Source organism: Budorcas taxicolor, chromosome 1 (assembly GCF_023091745.1).
Source record: "Budorcas taxicolor isolate Tak-1 chromosome 1, Takin1.1, whole genome shotgun sequence".
NCBI lineage: Eukaryota > Metazoa > Chordata > Mammalia > Artiodactyla > Bovidae > Budorcas > Budorcas taxicolor.
The window spans coordinates 219,146,807-219,162,288 of record NC_068910.1 but is presented as its reverse complement, the minus strand read 5'-3'; positions in this window follow the sequence as shown (position 1 = coordinate 219,162,288).

Here is a 15,482-nt window from a genome sequence, read left to right as displayed (position 1 = left end):
CACTATTGAACGTGCTCTTCAATTCCTGAATAGTAGGCAAAGTAAGTTATTGTTTTACATAATACTTATATCTGCAACCCATTTTACCTGATAATATTAAACACTAATATATATGTCTATGAAGTTATTTCCATACCACTTTGCCTAATGCCAGCCCATCCTCTTCTGCTCCTTGAAGGGGGTTACGTCATAGCTCAAGAAATGGGAGCCAACGTTAATGCAAATCGTTGAGGGCCTGGGAGACAGACGTTTAGATACAGACGTAGCAAAGCCGCGATTGCTTACCCTAAGATATTCTAAAACTGCTGCTTTCCATTCCTCTATTTCTGACCTTCCTTTCCCCATGGTCTCCTTCACTCCATTACGATGACAGTGTTAGGCGAGTGTCTTAGTTCACGTTGCTATATCACAAATATCATAGATTGGTCGACTTAATAAACGTTCATTTCTTACATTTCTGGAGGCTGGGACTCCAAAACCGAAAGCCTGGCAGGTCCAGTGTCCAGTGAGCACGCACCTCCTGGCTTGTGGACAGCTGCCTCCTGGGTGTCTCTTCAGATGGGAGGAGGAGGAAGGGAGGGGAGGAAGGAGGAGGAAGGGGGAGGAGGAGGGAGGGGAGGGAGGAAGAGAAAGGGGGAGGAGGAGGGAGGGAGGAGGAGGCCTCTCAGTCTCCCCTTCTAAGGGCACTAATCCCGCCAAGCTGACTCCACCCTCCACCCTCATAACCTAATCACCTCCAAACGCTGACACTTTGGGGATTAGGACTTCTACATATCAAAGGGGTGGTAGAGTGGAAAACCACAGAGGATGAGATGGTTGGATGGCATCACCGACTCGATGGACATGAGTTTGAGCATGCTCCAGGAGTTGGTGATGGTCAGAGAGGCCTGGCGTGCTGCAGTCCATGGGGTCACGAAGAGTCGGACACGACTGAGCGACTGAACTGAGCTGAACCGGGGTGGAACGAACATTCGGTCCACAGCACAGGTGAAAGAGAAGGTGATTTGCCAACTAAAGACTACTCAGCCTCTGCCAGTTTAAAGCAGTTTCCTTCAGAGTTGTTCAGAATAAACTCAAATTTTCCGATGCACTTTACTCACAAAAGACCAGCTGAGAAAAATAAGAGACCTGGACTACGTCTTGGAAGTTGCTCAGAACGCGCACTCTTCTAGACACTACGCACCTGGTATACGGAGTCAGCAGAAGATGAGAATTACTCAGGAGACACAGTTCTGCCATGATTTCAAGTGTCTTTGGTGACCTCTGCTCTGACGTTTGAAGAAAGGTATAAGAAACACCCTAGGGACTTTAATGACAATCCAGTGATTGGGACTCCAAGCTTCCACAGCAGGGGCCTGTGTTCGATCCCTGGTCAGGGAACTAAGATTTTTTTTTAAAAAAAGAAACACCTTAAAGGAGACTTATTTGGGGAGTTACATAGAGACAGTGAGGACTAGGTGTCAATGAGGAAAACCCACAAGACACATTTCTCTCAGAAATGTTCACTAGAAATACAGTTCATCTCTTTTGTCTTCCAGATCCTCTAACCTTGGAAAGGATCATGGCTTCCTCTTTGCTTTGACTGGTAGGAAGCTTAAAGCCAAATGTATAACTCATTTCCAATATGTGTATGTTTTATGAGATGTGTTTTGTTCACTAAATTTACATGCAGTTCAAGGAACTTTTCCTACTCTTATTTTTTTTCTTAGTCCCGATTTCCTCACTACTTAGTTTCTAGCTTATTAGATACACTCTGTAAACCACCTCAAAACTGTTTGGAAACAATGACAGCCTTCATGAAGATTCAGCACCCTCCCAGTCACAGAAGCACTCTATCTGGTAGGGTCATCCTGTCAGCAGTTCTGCTGAGGGCCTTTGTAGCATGAGGCCTCTGTCAGTGGGCTGCACTTCTCAAGAGAGTAAAATTACTATTTGGCACTTGAAAAAGTCAGATTAAAGCTAAATTTTAAAATAACTATGATCATGGCATTCGGCCCCACCACTTTATGGCAAATAGAGGGGGAAAAGGTGAAAACGGTGATAGATTCCCTCTTCTTGGGCTCCAAAATCACTGTGTATGGTGACTGCAGGCATGAAAGTATAAGATGATTGATTCTTGGCAGGAAAGCTCTGACAAACCTAGACAGTGTGTTAAAAAGCAAAGACATCACTCTGCCAACAAAGATCTATATAGTCAAAGCTATGGTCTTTCCAGGAGACGTGCAGATGTGAGAGTTGGACCATAAATATGGCAGAATGCCAAAAAAATTAATGCTTTCGAACTTGATGCTGGAGAAAACTCTTGAGAGTCCCTTGGACTGCAAGGAGATTAAACCAGTTAATCGTAAAGGAAGTCAACCCCGAATACACACCAGAAGGACTGATGGTGAAGCTGAAGCTCCAACACTTTGGCCACTTGATGTGAACAACTGACTCATTGGAGAAGACACTGATGCTGGGAAAGATAGAAGGCAGAAGGAGAAGAGGGCAACAGAGGATGAGATGGTTGGATGGCATCACCAGGGCAATGGACATGAACTTAGGCAAACTCCAGGAGATACTGAAGGACAGAGAAGCCTGGCGTGCTGCAGTCCATGGGGTCACAAAGATTCAGACACAACTCGGTGCCTGAGCAACAACAGCATGTAACAGGCTGTTGAAAACTGTTTGCTGGAGTGAATGAGTACCAGAATGAGGGACTGCTTTGAAAATGTTGAAAAATATGCTAAAGTGACTTACATTGTGGTATTCATTGCACAAGACTGCTTGTTTCAAAATATTGTGATATTGTTATTTTAAGTCTATAAAAAATAGGATAAAATCTTAACATCAGGTTTTCAATGCAATTCACAAAGTCTTGCTCTGCAAGTGACTGGCTGGCTGGAAACATATTTGAGGTTCTTTATTCCTCGGGATTGCAAGCATGGAACTCTTGGAAGCAGGTCCTATAGAATAAGATCGGCTATCAACTTGAAGAAGACCCTTTTCTTCAAGAGACAGTCTTTAAGCAAAAATGCCGATGCATCTGAATTAATGCAACCAGCAAAGTTTTCCACAGGGAAGCTAGCATAGCCTGAAAGTAGAGTTTATACTCAGAACCCCCGGGTAACCGTGAAAGTGTCACCCCCATTAAGTCCTAAACCCAAAGCTTCTGAGCTTTCCGGGCTGTACAAAGGCTTCTGCCGTCCTAATCTCCATAATACTTTCAGGAGAAACACCGACTGAAACCACTCACCCTGGCCAGGTGCCACAGTGACCATCTGCACAAGCTGTTTTACAACGGGAGATCCTGGTAAGGAGCATGGAACTAACGAGTCACCATCAACCGGAAGAACTCAGGAAAGGTCAAAAGGAGAGAGAAAATGCCAGTCCATACATCCTCCCAGAATCCTCCTCACTGGAATCCAGCTTGTCTGAGTGATGTCACCAGGAAGGACCCTGAGTCAGAATGACTGACCAGAGGCAACCCAGAAACGAATCCTGTCACCATAAACCCGGGGCCACGAGCCACTGCAGAGCAGTCCTTCTGGGTCCCCTCACCCTGCTGCTCTCTCCCGGGCGCCCCTTCCAATAAAGCCTCCTGCTTTGTGAGCATACGTGTCTCCTCGGACAACTCACTTCTGAGTGTTGGACGAGAGCCCGCTCTCAGGCCCCAGAAGGGGTCCCTCTTCCTGCAACAGGGCTAGACAAGAGCTTACATTTGCAGAGCATTTGACAGCCTCCAATAGTCCTTACCAGGCTCCCAGTGTAAAAGTGACAGTCATTTCCTAGGCATTTGCTCTGTGCCAAGCTCTAGGGGGGCTTTACCTGTATTAAGCAGGGAAAACCTTGATTTGTGTTAATAATCACCCTTTCTTTCAGCTGCAAAGGAACATCAGTTTCCAGATCCCCTCACAGTGCTTTGGGCTTCCCTGGTGGCTCAGAGGGTAAAGCATCTGCCTGCAATGCAGGAGACATGGGTTTTGATCCCTGAGTCGGGAAGATCCCCTGGAGAAGGAAATGGCAACCCACCCCAGCATTCTTGCCTGGAGAATCTCATGGATGGAGGAGCCTGGTGGGCAAGAGTCCACGGGGTGGCAAAGAATGGGACAGGACTGAGCGCCTTCACTTCACTTTCTCATAGTGCTGAGGGAAGGTGGTGAGTGAGGGTGCAAATGAGGCTGCTGCTGGAGGGCTGGGCCCTCCCGCCAGAAAGCAGGCAGGAAGACCCCGGGGGAAGGCGTCAGCAGGTGGAGGAGTCGGAAGAGCAGGGGAGGCCAAGAGAGATTTCAGAAAGAAAAGTCTGCAGTCAGAGACGAGGTGGAAGTCTGCGCTGAGGGGAAGGCAACAGCTGCTGGGAGAAAAGAGAAGAAAGTTTCAGTGTGACAGCCGGGGAGCTTAATGATTCGGTGTGGAGGGTAGCCGTTCCGTGAAATCAGGACAGCAGCCCCAGTGAGTGCTGTGTGCGGAGTTAGGATTCGGGAACACGGCTGAACCCCTTCTCTCTTTGAAGGTTCATTACTCTGAACTTGGTGTCAACAAACTCCAGCCCCTGGACTGAGTCTGGCCAGCCTGGCTTCGCAAAATCAAGTTTTATCAGAACACAGACAGACACACCCATGAAAAACTGACTGAGCCGCTTTCACACTGCAAAAGGCAAAAGGTGGAAGCAAGGGGTGGCCAGGGAGTTGCATCCTTATGGCCCACAAAGCCTGAAATGCGTGCTCTCTGGCCCTGTCCCGAAAGTTTGGGGAGCCCTGCTCTCTGCTTCCTAAATGTGAAACACAGACATGCCAATGGAAGGGAAAGTATTTTATCAGTCAGGCTAAGGGTTTTGAGGAAATTTAGAGTCAGCAAACCTGAGTTAAAGATAGATTCATTGGTTCCTTCCTTGGCCAAATCCTCCCATCTGTAAAATAGAATTAATAATACATACTTCACAGAGTAATAAGAAGACTCAATTATGAAAATTATTTTTAAGACACACTTTGCAGTTCACAAATAGAAAAGAAATGTTAGATACTGATGATAATGGCTCACAAGTGGCTCAAAACTTGGAAATGGTAAACACTACAGAAGCCTCAGGTATTGTGATACATATACACACACACACACACACACTTATATATCACATTGCTGAGATATATTCATCTCTCTTCCACCACTGTATTCTTGGGGAGGTAGGGGCTGAACAATAAGTCCTATAAGATTCTTCAAAAGACACGTAATCCCTCTTCTCTAAAATTATTAGTACACTACTTTTTGTCTTAAAAAGTTCCTAACAGAAGTTGAGTTTGACATTTTCCTAGGTGATCGCGTTCCATTTCCAGGAAGCCCATAAACTGTGAATTTCAGCCACAAATGTGAATTTGACCGGCTGCATGAATCTGAGGAGGTCACACAACAACTATAAAGTAAGGGTTCATTCTAAGCCACGAACATGAAGCCCCCACAATGACTTAACCACGAGAAGACGTTCACTGAATTAAAGGGTGCTCATAGAGTCTTGGGCCTCATTTTGGTTTTACCTTCCAAGCTTCAACAATCCTCCAAGAGATAAACAATCCTCCAGATATCTGAAGGCAAGTTCATAAATGCTTTCAGGACCACTCGGACACAGCTCAGTGTAATCTCCGTCTATTATGACACGAGTTTCAGAGGCTCTGTTTACTGTTTCAGGCCCTTGAAGACTGACTGCCTTAAATTCCATCATGAAACAGACTTCTGTTGCATCAGCGAAGTCTTTAATATGCTCCTATAAAATATGATAGATCTGGTGAACAAGTACCTGAGCAATTGACCCACCTTTTTCTAAACGACATTTAAGAGCTCATTTATTAAAGTTCTAGGATAGCTAGAATAGATAATTATACACTTCCACCTGACCATCCATCTTCCCTGTTGCCCACTTGTTCCTCAAAGATACAACAGCCTTATCCTTGTTGATTTGTCATTGATGAAATTCATTTCTATAAACTTCATCCAGTAGGACATAAAATACTCATTGTACTATTCTGGTAGAAAGCAGGATTTTCATAGAAAGCAAGATTTTCATCTCACAACAGATATAGACTTCAATTCACTATCCATCTAGAAGTTATCATTGCAGTTATAATGGCCCTATTTTGTTTATTCACCTTGAAAAAAAATTGTGTATTGTGGAGTTATCCTAAACTATTTGAATTAATTTGTCTTTAAAAGTATTCAGAGAGTATACCTTTGACCTAAGACATTAAAGTCAAAATTGAACAATAAATTGTATAATTGAACAATAAATTTATGGTGATCTGTATTTCTAATTACCAGTGGTGGTTCATTATTCCTTCTTATCTCGGGATTATCTTTTCTCAGGATACTCTCTCAGATGAAAGGGAAGAGGGAAGAATCATAAAGAAACTTAAAATCATCTTTTAGTGCAAGGAATACTGGTTCCCAGATATGGCCGCCCATCAGAATCATCTGAGAACTAGAAAAATCCATGTTCCCAAGTCCACTCAAACCAGTCAGATCGAAATCTCTGCAGGGTTAGAGTCCAGTCATTTTAATTTTTAACAAAGCATCCAGATGAGTTTTCCTAGCCAGTTCACCATCAGACTGGAAACTGCTTTGGGAAACAACTGGCTGGAACAAAACCACACGGCCTGGCCTCATTCCAATGGGCCCAGCTTGTGCTGTAGGGAAAGGCCTGAAAGGCTCATGAGAAGACAGGGCCAGAAATAGCACTGAAAGCGAAAACACGAGGCGCCTACGGGGGAGCATGGATCACACTGAAGCTCTTGAAGGTGAGAGTGGAGCAAGAGGACGTTCATCCTCTTGAGCAGGATGTCTGCTTCAAAAAGATGTCAGCTTTTCCCAAATGCACTTTCAGTTATTATTTTTTAATTTATATGAAGAAATTCATGAATAGCTAAGTCAACCCTGAATTAAAGAGAAATATGAGGATGGTGCTACCCTCCCCAATATTAAGATATATAAGAAAAGCACAGTAATGGAAAGTAACATGGAAGTGGTACAAGAACAAACAAGGAAGCCTATGGGAGAGAACGGATAGCTCAGAGCGAGGCTCATATACAACAGGACATGTGTTTGTAGAACCCAGATCCATGGGGGAAAGTTAGACGTTACAGTGCATGAAGCTGGGAAACTGCTTTAATACGTGCAGAAAAATAAAACTGGATCCTTACCTCACACCACATGTCAGCTGAATAAATGGTAGAAGGAGCAGATTTTAAAAGTCAGAGATCACCTTTAAGATTTAACGGTGAGGAAGACTCTCTTAAACAAAATCCCCAAAGCACAAACTATCAAGACAAAATTAAATTCCGCCAAAATTAAGGCCATCAGTGCAAGCAAGGAGATAGAGGACACTGTCAACAGACATGTGACATTGGGAGAAGATAGTACCATGCCCCAAACTGTCAAGGAGCTAGTGTGCAGGACACACTTTAAAGAGGAAGAGAAAGAGGAAAAGCGAATGCTCGTACAAGTCAACAAGAGAACTTCATGAACCTCAATAGAGAACACGGGCAAAAGCTATAGATAAGCAATCACTAAAACTGAAAACACAAATTCCGAGAAACACATAAAGAGTTCAAACTAATTAATAACAAGAGAAAGGCAAACTCTGATGTCACTTTATACCATTTGATTGGTAAAAATTAAATAAACACCAGGAGGGAACGTAAACTGGTGCAGCAACCATGGAGAGCAGTACAGAGGTTTCTCAAAAAACTGAAACCAGAGTTACCACATGATCCTGCAATCCCACTCCTGAGCATATATGCAGAAAATACGAAAATGCTACTTTGAAAAGATACATGCATCCCCAGTGTTCACAGCCTTCCCTGGTGGCTCAGATGGTGAAGAGTCTGCCTACAATGCGGGAGACCTGGGTTCAATCCCTGTGTTGGGAAGCTGTCCTGGAGAAGGAAATGGCAGACCACTCCAGTACTCTTGCCTGGAAAATCCCATGGATGGAGGAGCCTGGTAGGCTACAGTCCATGGGGTCTCGACTGAGAGACTTCACTTTCACTTTTCCAATGTTCATAGAAACACTGTTTACAATAGCCAAGACAGGGAAGCAAACCAAACGTCCATTGACAGATGAATGGATAAACAAAATGAGGTACGTATATACAATGGAATATTGTTCAGCCATAAAAATGAAATAATGCTGCTTGTAGCAACATGGATGGAACTGGAGATGATCATGCTACATGAAGTCAGACAAAGAGAAATACCATGATGTCATTTATTATGTGCAATCTTAAAACATGATACAAATGACCTTATTTACAAAACAAAAATAGACTCGAAGACATAAAAAGCAAACTTATGATTACCAAAGAGGGAGGGGAGGGATAAATTAAGACTTTAGAATTAATATATACATGCCACTTTATATAATATAAAATAATCAACAAGAACCTACTGTGTAGCACAGGTGACTATATTCAGTATCTTGTAATAACCTGTAAAGGAGAATAATCAAGAAAATGCATATACATATATATTTTCTGGATCACTTATATGTAAAAAACTAAATCACTGTGTTGTCCACCGAAACTAACACAACACTATAAATCAACTATGCTGCTGCTGCTAAGTCGCTTCAGTCGTGTCCAACTCTGTGTGACCCCATAGACGGCAGCCCGCCAGGTCCCCCGTCTCTGGGATTCTCCAGGCAAGAACGCTGGAGTGGGTTGCCATTTCCTTCTCCAATGCATGAAAATGAAAAGTAAAAGTGAAGCTGCTCAGTCGTGTCCGACTCTTAGCGACCCCATGGACTACAGCCCACCAGGCTCTTCCGTCCATGGATTTTCCGGGTAAGAGCGCTGGAGTGGGGTGCCATATAACTAAGTAAATAAACACCAGGATAATGACAAGTTTGGGTAATGTGTGGCCACAGGAATCCCTAGGCAGAGTCTGCAGCTCATCAGAGAGCCACATGGCTGTGCAGTCAAATGAAGTTCCGTCATACCCTAGGACTCAGTATACTAGTTCCTGGGAATGTTCCAGGGAACTTTCCACACAGGTCAGTAAGGGAGTCTGCATGAATATCCTGATGACAGCATCGCTTATGGTGGTGGTGAGAAGCTGGAAGCCATTCTACGTCCAACACCAGGAGATGCATTTGTTCAGCGTGGAATATTATGCAGCCATTAGAATGAACAGGCAGACATATGCAAAGCCACATGGAAAGAATAAAAACAGTAAAAAAGAAACCCAGATCTGTAACACAACGTGCCACTGCTTAGTCACTCAGTTGTGTCCGACTCTTTGCGACCCCGTGGACTATAGCTCGCCAGGCTCCTCTGTCCATGGGAAGTCTCCAGGCAAGAATACTGGAGTGGGTTGCCATGCCCTCCTCCAAGGGATATTCCCAACCCAGGGATCAAACCCAGGTCTCCTGCATTGCAGATGAATTCTTTACCATCTGAGCCACCAGGGAAACCCCTATAACACAACACTATTGTGTAAATTTAAAACCCATTCCTATTTGTGTAAATTAAAAACACTTGTTCAAAAACAACACACACTGTGTTAGAACATATACAAATGAAAAGACACACATCAATTAACTGAAAAAGGGTTGATCACGGGTGGGCAAGAAACTTGGGAGGGGGAAATAGGGATAAAAAGGAGGGAAAGAAGGGAGGGAGGAAGCGAAAAGGCAGGAGGGGGTGTGGGGGAGGAGTGGAAGTGGAGATGGGCGGATGGGGGGAAGAGATGGCCCTGGCTCCAGGGCTGACTGCAGTGAGCTGAGCAAGGAACCCTGACGAAGTGAAATCTCTTGAGTCTGAGGGCCAAAGTCAGAGGGGGGAAATCAATCCTAAGCATTTATCTCTGCATCTGAATTGCTGTTCAGCTTAAGCAATTTCAAATAAAGGTAAATGTCAGTTCCACTGCGAGTATAAATAGTGTGAGGAGGCCACCCAGGCATGTAAACCCCTTCGCCCTTGACCAGCGGCTTCACTAGGAAGGTGGGAAGCTGTCTCCAGTTCCTTGCCCAGCGGCCTGAGAGCTGGATTTGTATCTTTCATCCTTCTGTTTGCCTGTGAATAAATATATACATTATTCTTGTTCTTTTAATTCTGTAACCTCTTCAGAGCAGTTAAAAATTATGTTAAAAACTCATTAACTTTGACGAGATATTGATGATGCCAGCGGTTAATTACGAGCCAGCTGGTGTGATGGCAAGAATTAAAAAGTTAGACGCTGGAAGTTTGTTTAAAAAAGAAAAACAAAAAAACAACAACAGCAAAGCCTCACCGCCCACACCTAGAGGATACTGGGGGATGGTTGAAACAGCGTCACTTGGTGCTGACCTTACAACGTGGGTCAGGGAGAGATCTGTGGACCAACAGATCAAATCACATCGCTTGACTCCATTATAGCATTCGAGTCTTCCAGATTCTCCCTCGCTGAGAAAATAAAAAGTAAGGGCTATAAATTCCCATGCTTCATGGTGTTAATTGATTGCAAGCTGGGGTCAGAAAGACATTTCTCCCCAAGGAGTGCTCCTACACAATTTAGAGGCACTGCGGGTGTTCTAACACGCCTAGAAAGCATTAAGCGGTGGCCACTGTCAAGCACCAAATAGCGAAATTTAGTATGCTCCCAGTCTGTACCCGCAGGAGCAGCATGCTCAGGGGCCCCCATCTCCTCAGGAGCGGGGGGCTTCAAATGTCACGCGTTAGCACACGTATGCGGAATCTAGCATACGTGGATCACATAAGTGGTCAGATGACCCTGCGTGCAGGGCAGGAAAAGAGACACAGAGGATGGGTGGTGGGCACGGGGGTGGGGAAGGGGAGTGGGGCGGACTGAGAGACCGGACCGAAGCATAATCACTGCCTGTGCAGAGCAGACAGCTGGCGGGAAGCTGCTGTACATCGCAGGGAGCTCAGCTCCGTGCTCCGTGATGACCCAGATGGGTGGGATGGGCGGGGGGTGGGGGGGGGGCGCAGCTGGAGGAGGTCCAAAAGGGAAGGGTTCCATGGATACATACAGCTGAGTCACTTCACTGTGCACCAGGAACTAATCATACATTATAAAGCAACTATACCCCACTTTTTTTTTTAATGTGTGAGGGTTTTTAATAAGCCTGTCACCCAACAAAACTTTTCCTCTTGCAACCCAAAAGAGGTACATTTTTTTGAAAATGAAAATAAGTGGTATGATAGAGTCATGGCTTTGTTTTTCAAAGAAAAAAAAAAGAAGAAGAAAAATAAACAAAGGAAATTTTTATCTTTTCCAGAAGACTTTCTGACACACAAATAAAAAGACTGTTAAGATGACAACATAGAACAAGGATTCAGGGGCTGATGCTGGGGTTCCTGGGGCTCCGCAGCAGCAGAAGAGTCTGACTCTCTCCCCTGACACAGGCGAGCCCCGAAGCTGAAGAAGCCTGAGTCCTGCCCCGAGGAGGTGGGCGTCATGTGGGCGTCGCCTCATCAGCTCTGCCGCAGTGAATGGAGGGCACACACGGAACCCTTAGAACCGTCAGGGAGCGCCGGAGGCACACGGTGAGGATTCAGTGTTGACTTCCAGGGTAGGCAGTGGGTGAGGGATCTGGAGTCAAACTGCTGGAATTCAGCTCCATGGGCTTGCCCCATCTTTCCAGTGCCTTCGGTCTGGTTAGAGGTCCTCTTCAGGCTTCAGTCTCCTCACCAGCAAAGTCAGTAACAGTAGCACCTACCTCACAGCGGTGGGTTAGGATGAGATGAAGCCACGTTTGCAGAGCGCTGCAGTGTCTGAGACGTCCCTCCCTAATATTACGGCTTCCCTCGTGGCTCAGACGGAAAAGCGTCTGCCTGCAGTGCGGGAGACCCCGGTTTGATCCCTGGGTGGGGAAGATCCCCTGGAGGGGGGCATGGCACCCCACTCCAGTACTCTTGCCTGGAAAATCCCATGGACAGAAGAGCCTGATAGTTTACAGTCCATGGGGTCGCAAAGAGTCAGACACGACTGAGCAACTTCACTTTTCTTTCCCTAATATTAGTGATATTACTAGCTGCTCTTATTGCTATTATTATTATTACTATCACTTTGGCACTGTCGCTATAAGAATAAACCCTTTTTTGATAGTAACACAGCCAACCAGGATCAAAAAACACTTTGTGGAACTTAGTAACCCACAGAGAGAAACGTGTGCAGATGAATATAGGAATCCGCTCTCCCAAGCCCTGAAAAGGGCCCAGGCAGACACAGCCCACACTTCCAGCCTCCGTGGTCCCTGTCCCCTCTGTCCGCGCCGTGGCGTCTCTGGACTCCTCTCTTTAGGCCCCACCGTGTGGGGTGATGGGCTGTTGCGAGCTGTGCATGGACTTTCCACCCTGTTCTCCCCTCCCGCCTCCTGGGGACGGGTGGGCAGGCGGGCAAGGAGGGATGGCATGGGGGGAACCCCCAGCGGAGGGTCGGGCCATGACCTCCTCTCGCCCATCAGGGATTCGTCATTATTGTGTACTTGTCCTCTTCCTGTGAGGAGCACGTTTACAAAGATGGCTTTCTTTCCCTGTTTCCCACGAGGCTCTTCTTTATAGACCTGCTCTCCACTTCACACAGCTTGACGCTGTTCCAGAAAAGTACTCATCATTTGCTGATGCTCAACATTCAACATAAAAAGGTTTTCTTCTCTCCTGCAAATCACCGCGTTCAGCCCAAGCCCGGCGGATCTTGACCTCGCTCACTTCTCTGAAAACAAACCTTCCAGATGCATCCTGGAGTGCTTTCTTTGGTGCTTATCTTACAGGGCCTCTCTCTCCTCACGTCGGTTCCATTTCGAGCAACTGAGGGGAGGTGGGTTTGTGTGGAGAATTTCACGAAAAATGAAGCTTAAAATATCGTAAAATGCTAATTAGTTCAGAACAAGGGGACAAATACTCCACCAAGAAATCCCTTTGTTTCCTCAGGGGTTATAGAAATTACCTGATCTTACTCCCCCTGTATGCCCCAAATAATTAGTATACTTTGAACCCACAGTCTCTATCTAAATTCAGAAATGAAAACAACCAACCAGAGTTGGTTGGGCTAGCATCTTAAATTCTTCCCAATTCTATCCTCACAGCTAATTTTTTATATTTTCTGATTTTTTTCTTCATATAATAAGCATGTGTCAATTTTATAATCAGAAAAAGAAAACCTTGTTAACAACTTTTCATTGGTAAATTGAAAGAAGCAGATGATCTCATCAAACCAATGCTTTTCTCTTCCCTCCTGTTTTGGAAATATTGGGGAGTGACTACTCATAGCGATGCGTGCCTGTTGGTGTCATGGGCTGGATTTTGGAAGACTTAGGATGTAATCTCGCTGCCAAGCATCGGTATCACATCTTTAGCTTACTGTCTGGGCTCTCGCGTTTCCGCATCCAGCTCTAGACTCATTGTACGTGTGCACCTACGCTGCGTTCCAGACTGTCTGTCAGAAGAACGCTTCTTTCTAAATGAAGAGAAGTGTTTCTGGTGAATGCCAAGACTATATGAGGAATCAGAGTGCAGAGTGGCTGTTTCTTTGTTCCTGCTGGTTAATTGCTTTAAAGACAAAAATCAAGGCAAGTGTGCTGCAAAGAAAACCTTTTGAAGGACACACACCCCTTGTACCTCTCAAATGATCACAAATTGCATTTTGCCAACTTTTGATCAAGGTGACAAGTCTTGGCTCAGAAAAGAAGTTTAGCAATATGTCAGCACCGTCAATAAGCTCTAAGGAAAAGTAATTCATTTTTAATGGAAATTCTGTTTACAAAATAGACTAGGTATATAACCCTACTCTAAGAGGAGAGATAACTCACCCTGGCAAATGGGCTGTATACCTAATAGAGTAAAATAAAAGTGAAGCAGAGCACATTGCTCTTACAGAAATGAAGTGCATGGAACACTTTATAGTTAGTTACTACGACAGCAATTTTGCAACATACGCCAGCTTTTGTGTTCAACCTTGATTTAGATTCAAGAAGTAGCGGGGAAAAGCTGGGAAAGATGAAAAAGATAGGGAGCCATTATATTAAGCAAAATGTTAAACAGAACCCTTACTTTTCAAAAATCTTTAGACCAACACAGCTTCCTCTTGGTACCTAGAATTTCTTGGGTCTTAGCCAATTTCTTTCCTCCAGGGGTCTGGCTACCTTTGCTTCTTATTAAACGTGACCTCATTCCCATTATAGATACTGTTAAAACATTTTCTAAATGTATTTATGTTTTTTAATTTCATTGAAATATGGTTGTTTCTACTGTACAGCAAAGCTAGTCACTCAGGCACGGCCTTCCCCGGTGGTTCAGCGGTAAAGAATCTGCCTGCAATGCAGGAGCCCCAGAAATGCGGGTTTGATCCCTGGGTTGGGAAGATTGCCTGGAGGAGGGCATGGCCACCTGCTCTAGTATTCTTGCCCGGAGAATCCCATGGGCAGGGGAGTCTGGTGGGCTGTAGACTATAGGGTCGCAAGTCTGACATGACTGAAGGGACTTAGCGTGTCCATGTGGTTGTTCTACAATGTCGTCCTAATTTCTGCTGTACAGCAAAGTGACTCCGTTATACATAAGTATGTTCTTTCTCATATTCTTTTTCATTGTGATTTATCACAGGATACAGAATATAGTTCCTCTGCTAATACAGTGACGCCTTCGTGTTTATCCACGTGTATATAACAGATTGCATCCATCAGTTCCGAACGCCCAGTCCTTCCTGCTCCAGGCCCCTCCCCCATGGCAACCACAAGTTTGTTCTCTGTGTCAGTGGGTCTCTTTCGGTTTCATAGAGAAGTTCGCTGGCATCACATTATTTCACATGGAAGTGATACCAAATGGTCTTTGATTTTCTTCACTTAGTCTGATAATCTCTATGTCATCAGTGCTGTTGCAAATGGTATTACTTCAGTCTTTTTTATGGTTAAGTGGTATGCCACTGTGTGTGTGTGTGTTGCTGTTCTGTCACTGAGTCGTGCCCAACTCTTTGCCACCCCATGGACTGCAGCATGCCAGGCTTCCCTGTCCTTCACTATCTCCCAGAGCTTGCTCAAACTCACGTCCATCGAGTCAGTGATTCCATCCAACCATCTCATCCTCTGTTGTCCCCTTCTCCTCCTGCCTTCAATCTTTCCCAGCATCAGGGTCTTTTCCAATGAGTCAGCTCTTTGCATCAGGTGGCCAAAATATTGGAGCTTCAGCTTCAACATCAGTCCTTCCAATGAATACTCAGGACTGATTTCCCTTAGGATTAACTGGTTTGATCTCCTTGCTGTCCAAGGGACTCTTAGGACTTTTCTCCAGCACCACAGTTTGAAAGCATCAATTCTTCAGTGCTCAACTTTCTTTATGGTCCAACTCTAACATTCATATATGATTACTGGAAAATCCGTAGCTTTGACTAGACAGATATCAGTCAGCAAAGTGATGTCTCTGCTTTTAAATAACACTGTCTAGGTTTGTCATAGATTTTTTTGCAAGGAGCAAGCGTCTTCTAATTTCATGGTTCTAGTCACTGTCCACAGTGATCCTGGAGCCCAA